At 37.3% G+C, this 16,405-nt stretch overlaps 1 pseudogene; it reads left to right on the top strand.

Annotated features, from left to right (window-relative positions):
• Nucleotides 1-4,625: 4,625 nt before the first annotated feature.
• Nucleotides 4,626-9,029, top strand: LOC104861269 (annotated as a pseudogene).
• Nucleotides 9,030-16,405: the final 7,376 nt, after the last annotated feature.

Raw genomic sequence — 16,405 nt, forward strand, 5'->3', positions numbered from 1 at the left:
GTTATTCCTAGGAAAATGGATGCATATTGAGGCCATCCTCTTAAGTTAAATAAACAAGGCACACAGGTGTAAATACCAAATAGTTTCTTTGGCATGAGAAGCTAAAAGTGTAAATATGACCCTAATGGTATAATTGACAATGTGGAATAGAAAGAAAAAGACTAAAGGTGTAGGGGAATTGGGAAGAGTAGGGGAAAAGATATAAAGGGAAAGAAAAAATATAAGAAAATGGAAAAATGGAAATGAAGTCTTTGTAAATAGGGAGGGTGGTGAAGGGAGGGTAGGGGTATGGGGAAAAATTAGAACCAAGATCTGCCATGTAAAGGTACAAGATTCCAATGATAAATGTAACTGTACTATATACTTTAAAAGTAACAATAAACAATAAAAAAACAAGACCTGCTGAATTGTTTGCTGAAGGCCAGGAGAATACAGAATGACTAATAGAAGGTATTTATAAATATCAGCTAGGACTATATGACCAGTTATTATATTGTAATTTTCAGGAGAATTTTCAGGAGAATATAAATCTACATTATATGTAAGTTATGAAATGTTAGGGGAAGAGTAAGCATCATCAAAAGAAAAAAATCTTGGTCTTCTATTCTGAGTAGGGAATTAATGCATTTCTGTTTCTAAGCAGAATAGATGTATCATGTTTGCCATAATTATAAATGATATTGTATTTGGAGATTAAACATGGTTTGGGAAATATTTTTCAAGGTGACAAAGAATGGATTATGATTAAATTGTGATGAGTTATCTTTGCTTGAGTAAGAACTGCCTAGGAGATTATTAAAACACATTTCTCTGGATATTTGTCTCTGGATGACTGATATTAAATCCAGCAAAATGAGGTGGTGGGGAGACTTACCGCAAATGTAGGTAACGTAGACCAATATAGCGCAGTTGGAATAGAAAAGTAAAGAAGAACTCCAGTCTTTGATATTGCTTTTGAACACTATTCTCCAGTTTCTTCAGCCATCTAGAGTAGAATCACATAGGTGACTCTACAATGAGCTGCCTTGCCTTCAACAACATGTTGGTGCTGTATTTTATCAGGCTGATCATCTACTGGATCTTCTGACCTTTCAGTTTGAGACAGCTATTGTGGATTCTTCCACCTCTAATCTCACAGGAAGCAATTGTGGACTATTCTGCCTCTGATCCTAAAAGCCTATCCTACAAATCCTAATATAATTATACATTATTTTCTATTGATTCTGTTCCTTCAGATAACCCTAACTAAAATAGGTACTATATCAGCACTTAGAAAATTTTGGATTTTGGATTTTAAAAGTTCAACCTATAATATATCTAAGTATTGCATCATAAGTGGAGATACTCAAGGATTACTGTTTTTCTTCCCCTGACTACTTCCCAATCTAGTCTGTGTCCATGCTGTAGGCTTGTCTCCTATTCTTATTCTGTATTCCTCACTTTGGTATCTAAACTATTCACATTTTAGGTTTATTTTGCTATACTGTCTTATCTTTTTATTGTGCTCTTTTTTTGCTACAAAATAAACCATCATATCTACCACTACAGTGAAACCTTTCTCCTTATCCTTTCTTTCAAAACATAATGGCTCCTTCTCTCTTCATCCCTCAAATTACTAAGCCCCAACATAATTCCAATGTTGCACTGACATTTTGTTATAAATGGCAATCATCATAATGACTATCAGTTTTAAAATGCCTATTGTATACCAAAAAACATATTGTTTGCAAGCATTATCTTGTTTGTCTTAGTTACTTTTCTTGTTGCTCAGACAAAATATCAGACACCCACAAGTTAAAATAGGACAGGTTTATCTGTAGTGGTTTCAGTACACAGTCAGCTGGCTCCAAGTCAGGGTGGCATAGCAGAGGAGCATCACATAGGAGAAATAGTCCATAGCATGAAAGCAGAAGACAGTGAGCCACAAGCAGCACCAGCAAGGCTGCCTATTGATTGGTGCAACCACACTAGATAGGGCTTCCATTATCCACACCCTTAATCCCAGGATCCCACCCTTAATTCATATTCATACATCCTGATCTAGAAACCTTTGAAATTCCACACCTATGACCACATGAGGCTTTGATGGTACATGTAGATATAAGCCAGTAACAATGTTCTTTAAAGCCATTCTAAAATTGTTGCTATTTAGTTTCTACTGTAGATAAGGAAATTAAGGGGAAAAGGATTCACACTGCCATAATATATAACTTAGCTTACATGTATCTTATTAATTAGATTGTGATTCTCAAATAGCTGTGTAAGAGATCTAGTCATCAATAAATAACTATTCATCAGAGATCTGTATGACTCAGAGGAATCTCCATTTTCTCTATGATCTAACACTTGCATAATGAGTTTCCCTCTTTTTTGTAAAGATTATGTTTCTTTAACCCAGCTGTGTTTCACTAACACACCATCAAAGAATTTCAGAGAAACTTGATAGATCATTCAAGGGAAATTTTACTTGTATTACAGATGTGAGAACAAACTTGGAGCAACTCAAACATATTCTGGGGCCAAAAATTAAGGAGTGAGGGAACTGAGCTTGTAGTGATATATACTTTGTTCTTAGCTAGTATTCTTCGCATAAAACCTTTCACCAAGTTTGGAGGAAATGACTGATTTATTTTCAAATCTATACAACCAGGAGCATAACTAAAGAGGCTTCAAAAACCCAACATAAGCATGACTTCCTTGGGCTATGTCCAGAGATGATCTAAGTCAACATGACAATTTGTACTTAAAATCTTTGGTACATATTAAGTATCTTCTGCTAAATTAGAAAACAGTAGAAACTAAATTTATTCTCTCTGTGAGCTTAGCTATATATTTTATAATAAAAGCAAGTTTCAAACCAAAGACAACCACTCCTAAGGACACTTATTAGCTAAGTAGGCAGATGACAATCTGTAAGTTTGTGGGGGCCCTGATACTCCACCAAGCACAAAAATTTGACAGAAAAACCTCTACACAAGGCAGTCATCACAGGCCAAATGCAACAAATATGTTGATAGCATTATCAACTACTATTCTTGTAAGGCCTCGGGGCAGGATCTTTTGTTAACTGGGAGGACACTGAGGAAATAGAATTCTGGTTTTAGAGCACCAGTGGGAGGGGGTCAAGTGCCTGCTAGGTTCACCAGATTCTTATTCTGATTCACCAATTATACAAGGGCGACATAAGGCACAACTTATTCTAGCTGTAAAGGCAAGCACACATATTAAACATTTAACTGATGAAAAATTATTTCTAATGAGTCACATGTCACTGGAAAACTGCTTTGAGCATATTTATATACCTGTATTGAAAAATGAATGTCTCCAGAGTGTGAACCTCTCTGGGTAGAGGTAGCTCACCAAACAAAATCTGCATTCTTCTGTAGAGATCTTTTTTTTTTTTAAGAGTAGGAAACAATTGAGAGAAAGAAAGCTTCTGTCTAAGAGAAACAGAAGAGAGACCAGAAAGTGGGTTGCCTACCCACCCCACTTCTCAAAGATGTTTTATACAACAAAGCCATGTGGTAAGGCAGGTACAAAGTGGGATAAAACTATAAGGCCCAGTAGAAAATTACAAGGTGGGAATGAGGTGGGGCAAAACCATTACCAACCAATAAGATTACAAGTACAGTCACACAGGGGATATTGATAAAATGGGGTCAAGTGGGGGAGCAAATCATGTAGCTAGCTTACAAGGATTTTCAGTAAGGGTGAGGGTCAGGGATATTTCCTGGAAAAGCTGGGCTAAGATCTTGCCCCCACCCCACCCCACCCCACGCCCGTGATTGATACCTATTTAGAACATCAATCACTGCTGTTTATCCCTAGGGGAAGCACAAGGGTGTAGTAGTTTCTGTCCTTTTACAATTCTGGCCTTCGGTGAATGTGTCTTGATTGTCCTCCTTGTTGGCTCCTTGACTGTCCTCCATTTTTGCTCCTCCTGGGCTGGCCTTGTCTAACTGTGTACAAGATATCTAATTAAGTTACCTATCTGCAATACTTCCTCCTCTGAAGAAGCCCCCTTAACTGCCATGAGAAGCCAAAGGGCAAAGACAGTTCTGGCGTTCTGCCTACTTCCAGCTGAAGAGGGTCATAGTTGTGATCAGCAGTTAGCATTACTTGTAGAGAGAGGTCTTTTCATGCTGATTCTTCCAGAGTATAGACCAAGTAGACTGACAGACACATGCATTATTGTACCAATAGACAGGTGAACTGATGATAGAACACCACCTCCTTTGTCCTCCTATTGCAACCTTCATTCTTCTCTGTTGGAACCTTCAGTGCACAGAGTAGTTCTGGGTCATGGATCTGCACTACCACCAAAAACTGAAATTATTTCTGTCCCTCTAAGCACTCCTCTGGTGTGGGGACTAACATAAAGTGAACATGCAGGCAGTACACATGGCCTTTGAATAAATGATTGAATCAAGGAATGAATTAGAACGATCAGATTTAAAAGCAATCATTCAAGTCTACTGCCCACACTGGTCATTCTCATCAAAACTAATGTAAAAATATTAGAGAAGCTGCTTTCCTCTCTTATGTCATACTCCATGACACACACTGCATGAGAAAACCTGGAGTTTCATATACAGTTAAACTGACTTGTGTCTGACCCATCCGTCATGAAAAAGGCCAGTATGCCCCATGGAGAGTTGGTGCAGACCTTACTAGGAAAGACAATGTTTGAGGTCAGTTCTGATATGCACTTATGGAGTACACTGGGGAAGAAAGGGGGCCTAGTTTGTAGATCACGTCCCTATCCTAAACCAAATTTGCCCATTCTCATTATCTGCTTTACTTCAAAAGCTTTTCCTATTGTCAGCCAAACAAAGAAACCATCCTTCAGAATTTACTGCCTGGTCAGAAATGAAAGGTTCTTCCTGTCTAATTTTCATCCTAAATAGGTCACACAATTGATTTAGAAAACCTTGATGCAGATTAACAGGACAAATGAGTCATGTGCTTTCAAAATTATAGGGAGCTTTGAGGTCAAGCAGCCTGGGTAGCCACAGAGCCTCCCCCTCAAAAACATAAAGAAGTGCAAAGCAGTAATCCCTGATTTGGGACTGTCTCCATCTGAGTGCCTAGTGCCATCATCCTCTCACAACCTTCAGTGGACACCCAGGCTGTTAGCATGTTCAAGCCAGCATACAGTGCCCATCTCATTGTCTTAGTTGCTAGATTACAGCAAACCACCTTGCATATCATTTGGACCCCTGTGAACAGCTTTTCCTCTGCCCAGCTTCTGTTTAGCTCTGGAAAGCACAATAAATATGCAACTTTTTTTCCCAGTGGATGCCAAAGAAATCTTGCCAATGTTTGTAATACCTGTAAAACCCCTTGGTAAATAACATCCAGGACACAGTGAGCAAATTGAAGCCAAGAAGCTCAGTTCCACCTGACAGCTTTCCCCAATTGATTATTTTTGCTGTTAGAAAGAAATAGAGGGCCAGGAACAGAAGATTCATACCAGTCCTAACTTATACTTTTTATTGCTATTTAATGGAAGGTTATTTTTTTCATATTTTTGAGGGATATAGTAAATTTAGTTCTGTATCTAGAGGCTTCATTCTTTTTATACTGACCAGTGGTGACTTTTAATCAGAAAAAGAAATATAGGTGACCCTTTATTACAAAATGTAATGCAACTTGGTCTCTACTCAGGAAAGAATATCCCTCACTTCTGCAGTCCTCTTAATCACGAATACCAAGGATTGCAAGAGACTCTAGCAAACAGTGACTTAGGAAATGTCTGGTCTGGAAAATGGGAAGTATATAGGCAGTGTAATTTTAAGATAAAATAAGGGACTTCATTTAATCTTCAGAAGTAATTGTCACACAATCATAAAAGTTAAAAAGAAGATCAATATAGATTATAGTGCTGACTATATGGTGGGAGAGGGAAAGAAACTATTTTTTATTCAGTTCCTACTTGGAAAAAAAAATCAAGGATCACCCAAAGGAGAACAAGCAGAGACTGTTTATTTCTAGTTTGCTAAAGCCAAGGAATATACCACCGTCTTGGGTCCTGCACTTGGTAGAGACACAGAGGAAGCCAGCGAACTGCAAAAGCTTATAGTGGTTGCAGAAAAGGTGATAGGTCAGAGTCTAAGGTTATTTTGTTCACTTGTCATATCATGTCAAGTCCATTTTCATCTATATTTTCCACTTTTATGTTCATTTTCTATATTAAATATCAAGTATGTAATTTCATTTCATCTTCACAGTAATCCTATTTTTTTATTAAAAAGGGCACTTGTCTTACCATCTTAAAAGAGGAGAAACCAAAGCAAATTTTTAATATTATAGAGCTAGTGAGCATCACAATTACATTTGAGTAGTTTGGGAGGCTGAGTCAGAAGCCCACACTTTCCATAACTCCACACAGCATTGATGGCTAAGGTTCAGATGGGCAGTCTTGGACCCCAGTATGGATCACATCTGCAGCAATCAGGGAAATTTAGAATATAATCTGCTTTTTCATTCTTACAAGGTTCAGTCATCCCAGCTAAAGTAGCCTTCACTTTAATCAGAAAACAGAGACTCTGCTCCAAAGGTTACACTAAGGTGTCTCATTCTAAATGTAATGAGTATGAAGCCAGGAGTAATATGATACTGTTAAGGTAATTATTTTCAAATAATAGATGCCGTTAAGATGTTTGAACAAAAATTGTATAACTTATAATGTGAAATAGGAAGAAAAGGGCTAAAGGTATAGGGGACGTGGGAAGGTAGGGGAAAGGAAATAAGGGAAAAGAAAAAATATGAGAAAAGGAAAAATGGAACCAACATCTGTCATATAAAGGTACAAGATCCCAATGATGAATGTAACTGTACTCTATACCTAAAAAGTACCAATAAACTCAATGAAAAAAAGTATGAACAATAACTGGACTTTTATAAAACAAATCATGCTTTATTTTGGAAAAAATGATATTGAAAAACGTATGCTCCTAATTTTAGATTAAGTGAATTTATACAAGTGGAACAACCATGGACTTCACTGTAAATTCACTTAATCTGGAATAAGGAACATGATAGTAATAAGGGTCTTCAGACTTCTAGTTAAGATACCCAGTAGTTGCAGAAACTTAGGTAATCACTTTCTTTTTTTAATCTTGGTTTACAGATTTTCCTTATACATATCTGATGAATAAAGGCTGTTTGACCATTGTCAATATGGTCTAGACAACTTTAGTTTTTTACATTTTCCTGAATAAAAAGTTGACATCTTCATAAGATTTTTTTTTTTTTTTTTTTGGTAGAGGAGATCAAACTTGGGACCTTGTACTTGCAAAGCAGGCAGCAGAAACACTGAGCTAAATCCACAGCCTCCATCTTCATAAGATTCTGACAATTCCACAGCTCCATTGAAAACCTATACTATGTATACTTCATATTCTTAAGATTTTTGCTATTTTTTAAAATTAATATTATTGATACATTTAAAGTATACAGTATAATGACATTCATTGTTGGAAATTTGCACCTTTATATAATCCATCCTGGTTCTTATTTTTTCCCCATTACCATGCCCTCCCTTCAACCCTTCACTCCCTCCCTATCTACAAAGACTTTGTTTCCATTATTTTTCATATTCTCATATTAATTCTATTCCCGTCTTTCCTCCCCCTCCATTCCCCCTTCCCTTTTGTCCCTTTTCTTCCTATTTCACATTATCTAGTGTTATAATCTTTTGACACAAGATTTAAGGATGTCTTACTCCTATTCTTTTTAATATTTCTGTTTCCTTTGGAAAGTCACAGATGTTCCTTCTTGGGACTCTGTCCCAAGCCTTCCTGGGATCCTGATCTATTCTTTTATTCTTTAAAATGCTTCATTGAGAAGCATGATAATAGGAAATATTGTGTGGAGTATTATTTGGATGGAGAGCCTAATTAAATATGATATGTAGTCAAAGATGTGGCTATGAAGTTAATTTATATAGAATCATTTTTGAAATTGTGAGATTTCCACTAATGACATCTTTGGTGAACAAGTTTCACCATGCATTGTTCTCTACATAATATTATATTTCTTTTAGGTGCTTTCATTTCAATTTTCTTATTCTTCCAATGAAGTAATGGGGTGATGTGAAAGGACTTGGGAAACAAAAACCCCAGATACACATCACTGCCCTGCACAAGTGTTATGACATCGTTACAACTAGTTCAAAGCTTGTAGTCTTTGGCACTATGTTACAAGTGAATAAAGCCTTTCTGCTTTGGTAGCCAGTCATGTCTGAGCAGCACCACTGTGGGAGAGTAAGAGGCAGAGTTTTGTAAGAATGCTAAGAATCACAGATTTCATAAATATACTACATACATACTATACATCACCTATGGTACAGAATTGTGAATTAGAGGAACATAAAATTGAAATGTGGAGGGAGCTTTATTTACAAGAAACATTTAAGCCTTTAGTTAATATAGCTCCAGATGTAAGCCTCTTCTATGCTGTACATGCATTGATCAAAACTTAAATCCATAGTTTGCTAGTAATTGGCCCTATCAGTGGGAATGTATTTTATATACTTACTCACAAAAGAATCCTCAAGTTCCTCCAGTATCTAACGTCCAACATGCCAAAGCCCACCTTCATGAAGCAGAACCTCCAGGAGGAAGGGATAGGAACCGATCACAAGATTGCCTTCATCCACCTGGTTGCACCCATCATCAAAGCCCTGAACATATTCGTGGAGTGACAGACATGGGCTCTGTTCACGGTGGACAAATTGGGAAAAGTTGTAGTAATTAATCTTGCTGCTGAGAAAATCTTCAATAACCTGGACATCACTGTGACAGGTTCTGCAGGACAGACTGCACTATTTCGATGGCGTTGTGAAGTGCAGTAAGCTGAAAACACTGGAGAGCATTGTGGACAGGACAGCAACAGCCAAGTTGCATCGGCTGGTGGTGGTGAACGAGGCCGACAGTATTGTGGGCATCATTTCTCTGTCTGACATCCTGCAAGCCCTGGTCCTCACACCGGCAGATGCAGGGCCAAAGGAGACAGAAGTAGAATGACCGCCACGAACGTAGATGCCCTCGCAGGAGAACCTGAAGTTCTCGGATCACGTCTTGCCACATAAACACTGGCTGCAACAGAAGAGGCTAAGAATATACATCAGGGTTTAGCAATAAGTGTATTTTTTTTTCCAGAGATGTAAGCATAAAAAACAAAAAAGATTTTTCTGTGCTTAAAGATGCAGACTTTCACTGAGACTGTTTTCAGACATTTGTCTGAAGGATTTCAAATGCTATATGTCATTAAAGTGCATTGTGTTCTGAAAAACAAAAACAAAAACAAAAAACTCTTTGGCTTTAAAGAAGTTACCCAGCTTTTCTGAAATTGCTTCCTACATGTTTAAAATATTATATCGACAATCATTTATTAAGATGACTTAATCATCTGATGTTTATTAATATTGGTATTACATAATCTGCTAAAAAAGAAAAAAAATATCCTTCAGTGATGCATAAGGTAGTCTCCCATACCGTATTTATGGTTTTGATTTCTGTGGTTTCAGTTACCTGTGATCAAAATGGTCTGAAAACATTAAATAAGCTATTATAATTTAAGCATAGTTTTGAAATTCCTCCATAAGCATTAAATGCCACAAGTCATGTAAAGTGCTTAACAAAGTTTAAAAATTATAATTTATCATTATTTAGCTCTATATTTATTTGCTTTTGTTTTTTTCTTATAACTCTCTTCCTTTTATTTGTACAGTTCCACCAGGTGCTCCTTATTTTACTTCTCAGAAATGTATGCCAGAATACATAATTCATGCCTATTCCAGAATGTCATATAAATGAGATCACATGGTTTATAACCTTTTGAGGAAGAATTCTTTCATTTATCATTTCCAAGATACCTAATTACATATATGAAAATATTGAAAAATCTGGAAATATTCAAAATCAAAATAACTTCTGGTTTCAAGCATTTCAGATGAAAGATATGCAACTTGTATTTATTCCAGTTTATACTTATACACATTGTGTGATTATTTGCTAAATGTTTACCAACCCTCTTTCCTATAGCTCCTTGGAGTCTCTTTCTGCTTACTACTATATCCTGGAGTGTGCTACTGCATACTTCATAGAAATAAAAAAGTGCATGAAAAGAAGAATGACTAAATGTGTAGGTAACACTATGAACCACAGAAGACTATATTACTGTCTTCCCAAATCTCTCTCTTCAAATATTGGTCAGGAAGGAATGATGTCAAACTAAAGGTTTCTACATTTCTGCTCTGGGGCCCATTTTAGACCAAATGGGAAAATGTGGAAAAGAAGAGGGCTTTTTCTAAGGCCCATAATGTCTCAGGCAATTTGCTTTAAAAAATTCTGAGAGATCAAGGGAGTTAGATTTGACCTTGATCAGGATCAGTCTTCTAATAAATTTAAAAAATTGGAATAGAGCCTGAAGAATAAATTAGAACTCACTGCTTTCTTTCTGGTCTGTAGCAACTTCTCCACCTCTTGCCCCCAGCACATAAGGGTACTCAGTTAATATGGACATAACAGTGTCTTTTAAAAGCCTACTTTTTGTCAAAATGTGCCAGTCTGAAGCCTATTAAGTACAACTCAAAAGGGTTAGAGTTAATGTTTGTTATTTTAGATGTTCCTCCAGAGAAAAATAAGACATTTTAATGAAAAGTTTAAATTTGATTCACACTCAACCCCATCTCTTAGAATGGATGTTACTTTCTTGAGTAATGTAATGATAAGGAGATCTTCAGGTCATGTCCAAAGTTAAGAGATCTCAGCTTTTAAATTTATGTAAATTATTTTGGTTAATATATAATGCCCAGTTTATATAAATGGCTGAGTGAAGTAAGTTTGTAAGCCATATTAAAGAAAGAGCATAAAAGCTCGATAAATGAGATCTTTTCTCCCTTTCCCCAGGACAACAGAAGCTGCTTTCACTGATTAAAATATGTCAAAAATGGCCCCAAGAATGGAAAAGGAAGTATTTCTTTGACTTGCTACTTCTAAAATATTTGTTGAGCTCCTACATATTGTGGACAATCATGCTGAGAAAGCTCACCTGGTACCATGGGGCTATAGTCGAGCAAAGCAGCAAGAACAAGGCTTCCTGCTTGGGTCTGAAAAATAATATTGCTCAAATGTCTTCCAGCCATTCTAGTTTGCCAAGCCTGGGCCTAGGTGACATATTAGGGATGAAAGGACCACAGGTCTTCATAGGTAAAATTTTACACTCAGGAGGTTCAACCACCAACTAAAGCACAGATCAGTATTGTTCAGGGCCAGGTCCTCTTCAAATGGGAACATATTCTAGTTCTTCATCTTGTTTGCTAAAACACTTAACACTTGGAAGTAGTACCTATATTCTAAATTAAAATTATACATGAATATCCTAACCTAGAGTTTTTCAAATATTAGGTACATGGGAGGAGACACCTAACCACCTGGGGAATATTACTAAGTAGTTTTGAGACTGAATTTGCATTTTTAACAAGATTCTTAGAACATACGTTGAGTAAACTAATTTTTCTAAGCCATTTGATCTCAAGTTTTAGTCACTTGCAGGCTTGTCAAATACAGATTACTAAACCATATTCCCAGAGTATGTAATTTGGTAGGATTAGGGTATAGCGCCCAAATATGCATCTTAACAAATTCTAAGGTTGCTGATCTTGTACTTTGTGACCCACTTGTCTAAGCCATACAAAAAGTCCATTGGGATGCAGAATCTCATATTTCTGTGATTTGCCTGAACTGATACTTTCTGGCTTCCTGTGAGCCCTCTGCCCCTAGTCTTATACTTTATAATACATCATACTTATATTTTGTTATCTACTTTTGTGCCCCAATCTCCCAAGTACTGCGCATGCTGACTGAGAGTTTCATCTCTCTGGCCCAAAATCTGTAAAATGGCAAGAACTACAGAAAGCAAATATACTGAATGACATGGTGTACTGGAAGCCTGCCAGTACAGAATAGCAACTACATTACCCCTCTGTCCCATGGCACTAGACTGGATAATATCATTCAAGAGGGACACTTCTTAAGCAAAAGTTCTATCCTACTGCCCTGAAGGGAATGACAATGTCAAAATCAAACAAAAACAAATGGAGCTGTTTAATACAGGGACTCTTATTAGGGAATTATAAGATTATAATGTGAGATACATACAAACTGAGGTGGCCTCTGGTATATTTGGAGAACAAAGCAAAGGTTCAAGGTTCTACAAGGACAGAGAAATCTCCACAAGTTATTTTGTACAAAGTTCCTTGACACTCTAGGTACTTTTTGGAGCTGGCAGGCTCTTCTAGGGGAGCAGTAGCAGTTATTGTGTAAAGCAAGACTAAAGGTCACACCTGGCAGGTCTGTACTCAGCTGCTAAGTGAAAATGATCTTAACATTAGAGCAAGCTGCTTCACTGGATTGGTTCTGTGAGACAGTTTCTGGGCAGATATCTGTGAGCCAAGAGTTTCCTCTTATTTCCCAGGGCCTCTCAATATCACTATGATGGATGTACCAGGAATGATTCTGCCTCATGTAATATATTGTCTAGTGGAAAGAACTCTGGAAGATGGAGATAGTAGGCTGATCCCATCAAATTGGCCACCAAAGGATGTGTCTTTCAGTCACCCAATTTTTACATTCTGTCCTCAGTTTGATAGTAATCACTGAGAGAGATAATGGTATGGGGAAAACAAATGTCCACCAAATGAATAAAAGCAAGTTATAAGTTCTTAACTTCTCTGCTCTCTGACCTACAAAGGCTCTTACTGAGCTGAGGCTATCATTCAGATCTGAAATGTCCCAAGAAATGCATCAGTACTGCTCTAGATACCCGCAGGTAACTACTGAGGGATGTGACAGACATTTCTGCTTTGGGCCTCTCTTCTGTCAATTCTGTCCATCTGCGCTTGACCTTTCCATGAAAAGCATGTAGATATGTTAACAAGCCTCTCCCAAGAAAGCAAAAGGATAAATCCACTACCAGCACAGACTCCTCACCACATAGCCTCCATTCCTAAGGCCCCAGGATGCCACACTAGTGCCATTTCAAGAACATATGAATTTTCCATAACAGAGAAGTATATCAAAGAGCAATACTTAGCTCCCTGCCACCTCTTAACAATCATAATTATTCTGCTTCCCAAAGAGTCAAATGGAGTGGATAATCATAAAAAAGAAAGTGGTATCAATCAACTCCTTACTTTCCTAACAAATCTTCCTAGACCAGCCAATTAAATCATTACCAGGATCTCAGGTTTAGGGCACCATCATACCAATTTTGATGTGATCATATATTAATAAAACCTATTTTAGAGATTCTATGAATAATTCATATTTTAAATAAATGGCGAACTACTATATTTCACTTGCTATGTAACAAGCAGTGTTTTAAATAGCGTATGTATAATAACATTTCTCACAACAACTGAACACATTTGATACTATTATTAGATCAATTTTATGGGAAGATTAAGTGCCCTGCCAGGATCACATAGTTGAGTGTTAAAAGCAAGATTCAAACTCAGCTTATCTGACTTAATACTATTGTATTTTACATTTCCCAAATCACCTGCATATCATCTAGCTGCTTTACAAGGCAGGAAATATTTCACATTTTGTGGTTAAGGAAGGTAAAATTAGAAGCTATGTGATGTCTCTGAGTTTTGCGTAGTACATTTTGGAAATTAATTTAAACTCTCTTCCTTATAGAGTCATTTTAAAGATGTGTGCGTGTAGGTGTGATGAGTGTGTGTGTATGTGTGTGTGTGTGTGTGACCTTGGGGATAAAACTCAAGTCCTTGACAGTGAGCTTTATGCTCAGCCTCCTTTTTTTGTTTGTTTGTTTGTTTGTTTTTTTGAGACAGGGTCTCATGAAGTCACTGTTGCCCAGCTGACTTTTTAATTAATTTCCATCTCCTTTCTAGTACATAACAAAAGAAGCCATTTCCCAAAATTGTCCTCATCTCCCCACACTTAATTTTATACACTTCTTTCCAGTTCCCATCAACCTAGCACTAACCTCTCTATTTGTCATTTTGGGTTATTCATTGTGTCCCCCACTACACTGTAAATTGCTCTGAGCAAGAGGTGCCTTTCTCTTCCCCATACAAAGTGGTCCCTCTGGATTGTGCAACGTGTTAGAAAGGATCACACTATCAGCAAATAAGTCAAGCAAAGATGCAGAAGAATTCTGCCTCAGCTGGATCTGAGTGAAATTTAAGGTGTTTGATATTTTAGTGATTTGAAGTTGAGCCAGAGGTGTTATTTTTCCCAAATAGACCATATACAGGTATTTCCTGATATTTTATGCAGCGTGATAACAAGGAATATGTCACATCTTAGACCCCAAATTTCAGGTATTACCAAGGGCATGTGAGCTCTTTATTCCTTTGCATCTTCAGGATTCTAGATGCCAAACCCATGCTCCTCTGTTGGGGTAGAGATGTACAAGCATTGGCCAAAGTCTTCATTAAAAGAAAGGGCACACTATGGGTATTTAAACATTTTATGAAGACTGAAATTGTAAGGTGTGGTTTTCTAACTCACACTGGGGATAGGCTGGCATCTGGAAAGGACAGATTTGGGCAGTGAGCATGAGGAGAGAGGCCAGAGCCAGTCATTCCATGCCTCCCTCCTGTAGGTGTTCCTTCACCTAGGTTTCCATCCCTACACTTGGAACACAGAGACTTTAGGCACAATCATGTGCAGTGGTAAAACGTGGATACCTGTATATCCCATTAAGTGGGCTGTAGAAAACATTGCCCTGTCATGTACAGGGACGTTTTTCTGTAATCCCAGTTATTCAAAGGCTGAGGTGGAAAAAATCCAGATTTCAAGGCCCAAACTCAGCAAAATGATAAGATCTGTCTCCAAAAAAATGAAAGAAGAAGAAAAAATGTAAGATAACAGGAGGAGAGAGAAAGAGAAGGGAGAGGAGAGATAAAAGAAAAAAAAACCAAAAAACAAAGCATTGCTGGATTAAGTTGTTCAAGGTGTTGCCATTCATAAAAGTCAATTCTTCCTCCACTGTTGAGACCAAGAGCACAGTGGGAGAAAGATAAAAGCCAAATGAGGCAAAGGGAGTTAGAAAACTTATAGGGAAGAGTAAGCAAACTTCCAGGTTGAAGCCTACAGAAATGCTGGTCCAGAATTTGAGTCTAGCAGGCTAACAATGAAAGCCACAAGGGGAATAACTGATGATGTTGGTAGATCCCTCTTCCAATCTACATAGTGGACCTTGAGAAATCCAGTATGTTACTTCTGAGTGCTTCATCTTCCCCCACATCCTCTAACACACATGCACACAGAAGTATTGGGGCTTCGGCCTGCTATGGGAGACAGAGAAGCCAAAAAAGTTACATTCATGGAAAACTGCTCTTTTAGTTTCTGAGATCCTGCATCTGTAAGAAAGTTAGTGGGTTTGTGGGCAAAAATTGGCTCCATTGAAATCCTAGACAGATAAGAAGAGTAACCTGAAGTCAAGGTCAGTGCTTGCTGAGTATATGCTATAAGCACCAAAGGTAGAAGCAGAAGGGCATCTGACACATTTTCGCAGTGATGGATCCTACAAAGACAAAGGAGTTACACTCTGTACTTCAAATGAGTACCTTTATTTTACTTGAAACTTACTGTGATAAAATTGAGGAAAACCAGTGAGAAATGCGCTGCCATATAGGGAATGCCAATCTCCCTAATGAACATAGATGCAAAAATTCTCAATAAGATACTGGCAAATAGAATAAAGAGGGTCATCAAGAAGATCATGCACCTTAACTAAGTTGGATTTATCACAGGGTTGCAAGGATGGTTCAACATATGTAAATCAATAAATATATAGACTATATTAACAGAGTCAAGGACAAAAACCATATGATCATCTCCATAGATGCAGAAAAAGGATTTGACAAAATTCAACACCCATTCATGATAAAAAAATTGCAGAAAATTGGAATAAATGGTCTTTATCTCAAATTTATAAGGGCTATCTATGAAAAACCAACAGCAAAAATTATATTAAATGGCCAAACCCTGAAAGCTTTCATGCTAAAAATCAGGAATAAGACAAGGATGTACACTATCACCACTCCCATTAGATTAGTTCTGGAATCATTAGCCACAGCAATTAGACAAGAGAAAGAAATTAAAGCAATAAAGATAGGAAAGGAAGAAGTTAAACTGTCATTATTTGCCAAAGATATGATACTCTACATAGAAAACCCAAAAATCTTTGCCAAAAGACTTCTAGACTGAGTTGACACTTTGATCAGAGTAGCTGGATTCAAAAGATATAGCCTCAAAATAAATAGCCAAAATAAATAACTAAAAAATAAATAGCCTTCTTGTACACAAATAACAGACTCACTGAGAGAGAAATTAGGGCAACAATTCCTTTCACAATAGCATTG

The sequence above is a fragment of the Fukomys damarensis genome, unplaced genomic scaffold, assembly GCF_012274545.1.
Source record: "Fukomys damarensis isolate Sample0158 unplaced genomic scaffold, DMR_v1.0_HiC HiC_scaffold_1, whole genome shotgun sequence".
NCBI classification, from domain to species: domain Eukaryota; kingdom Metazoa; phylum Chordata; class Mammalia; order Rodentia; family Bathyergidae; genus Fukomys; species Fukomys damarensis.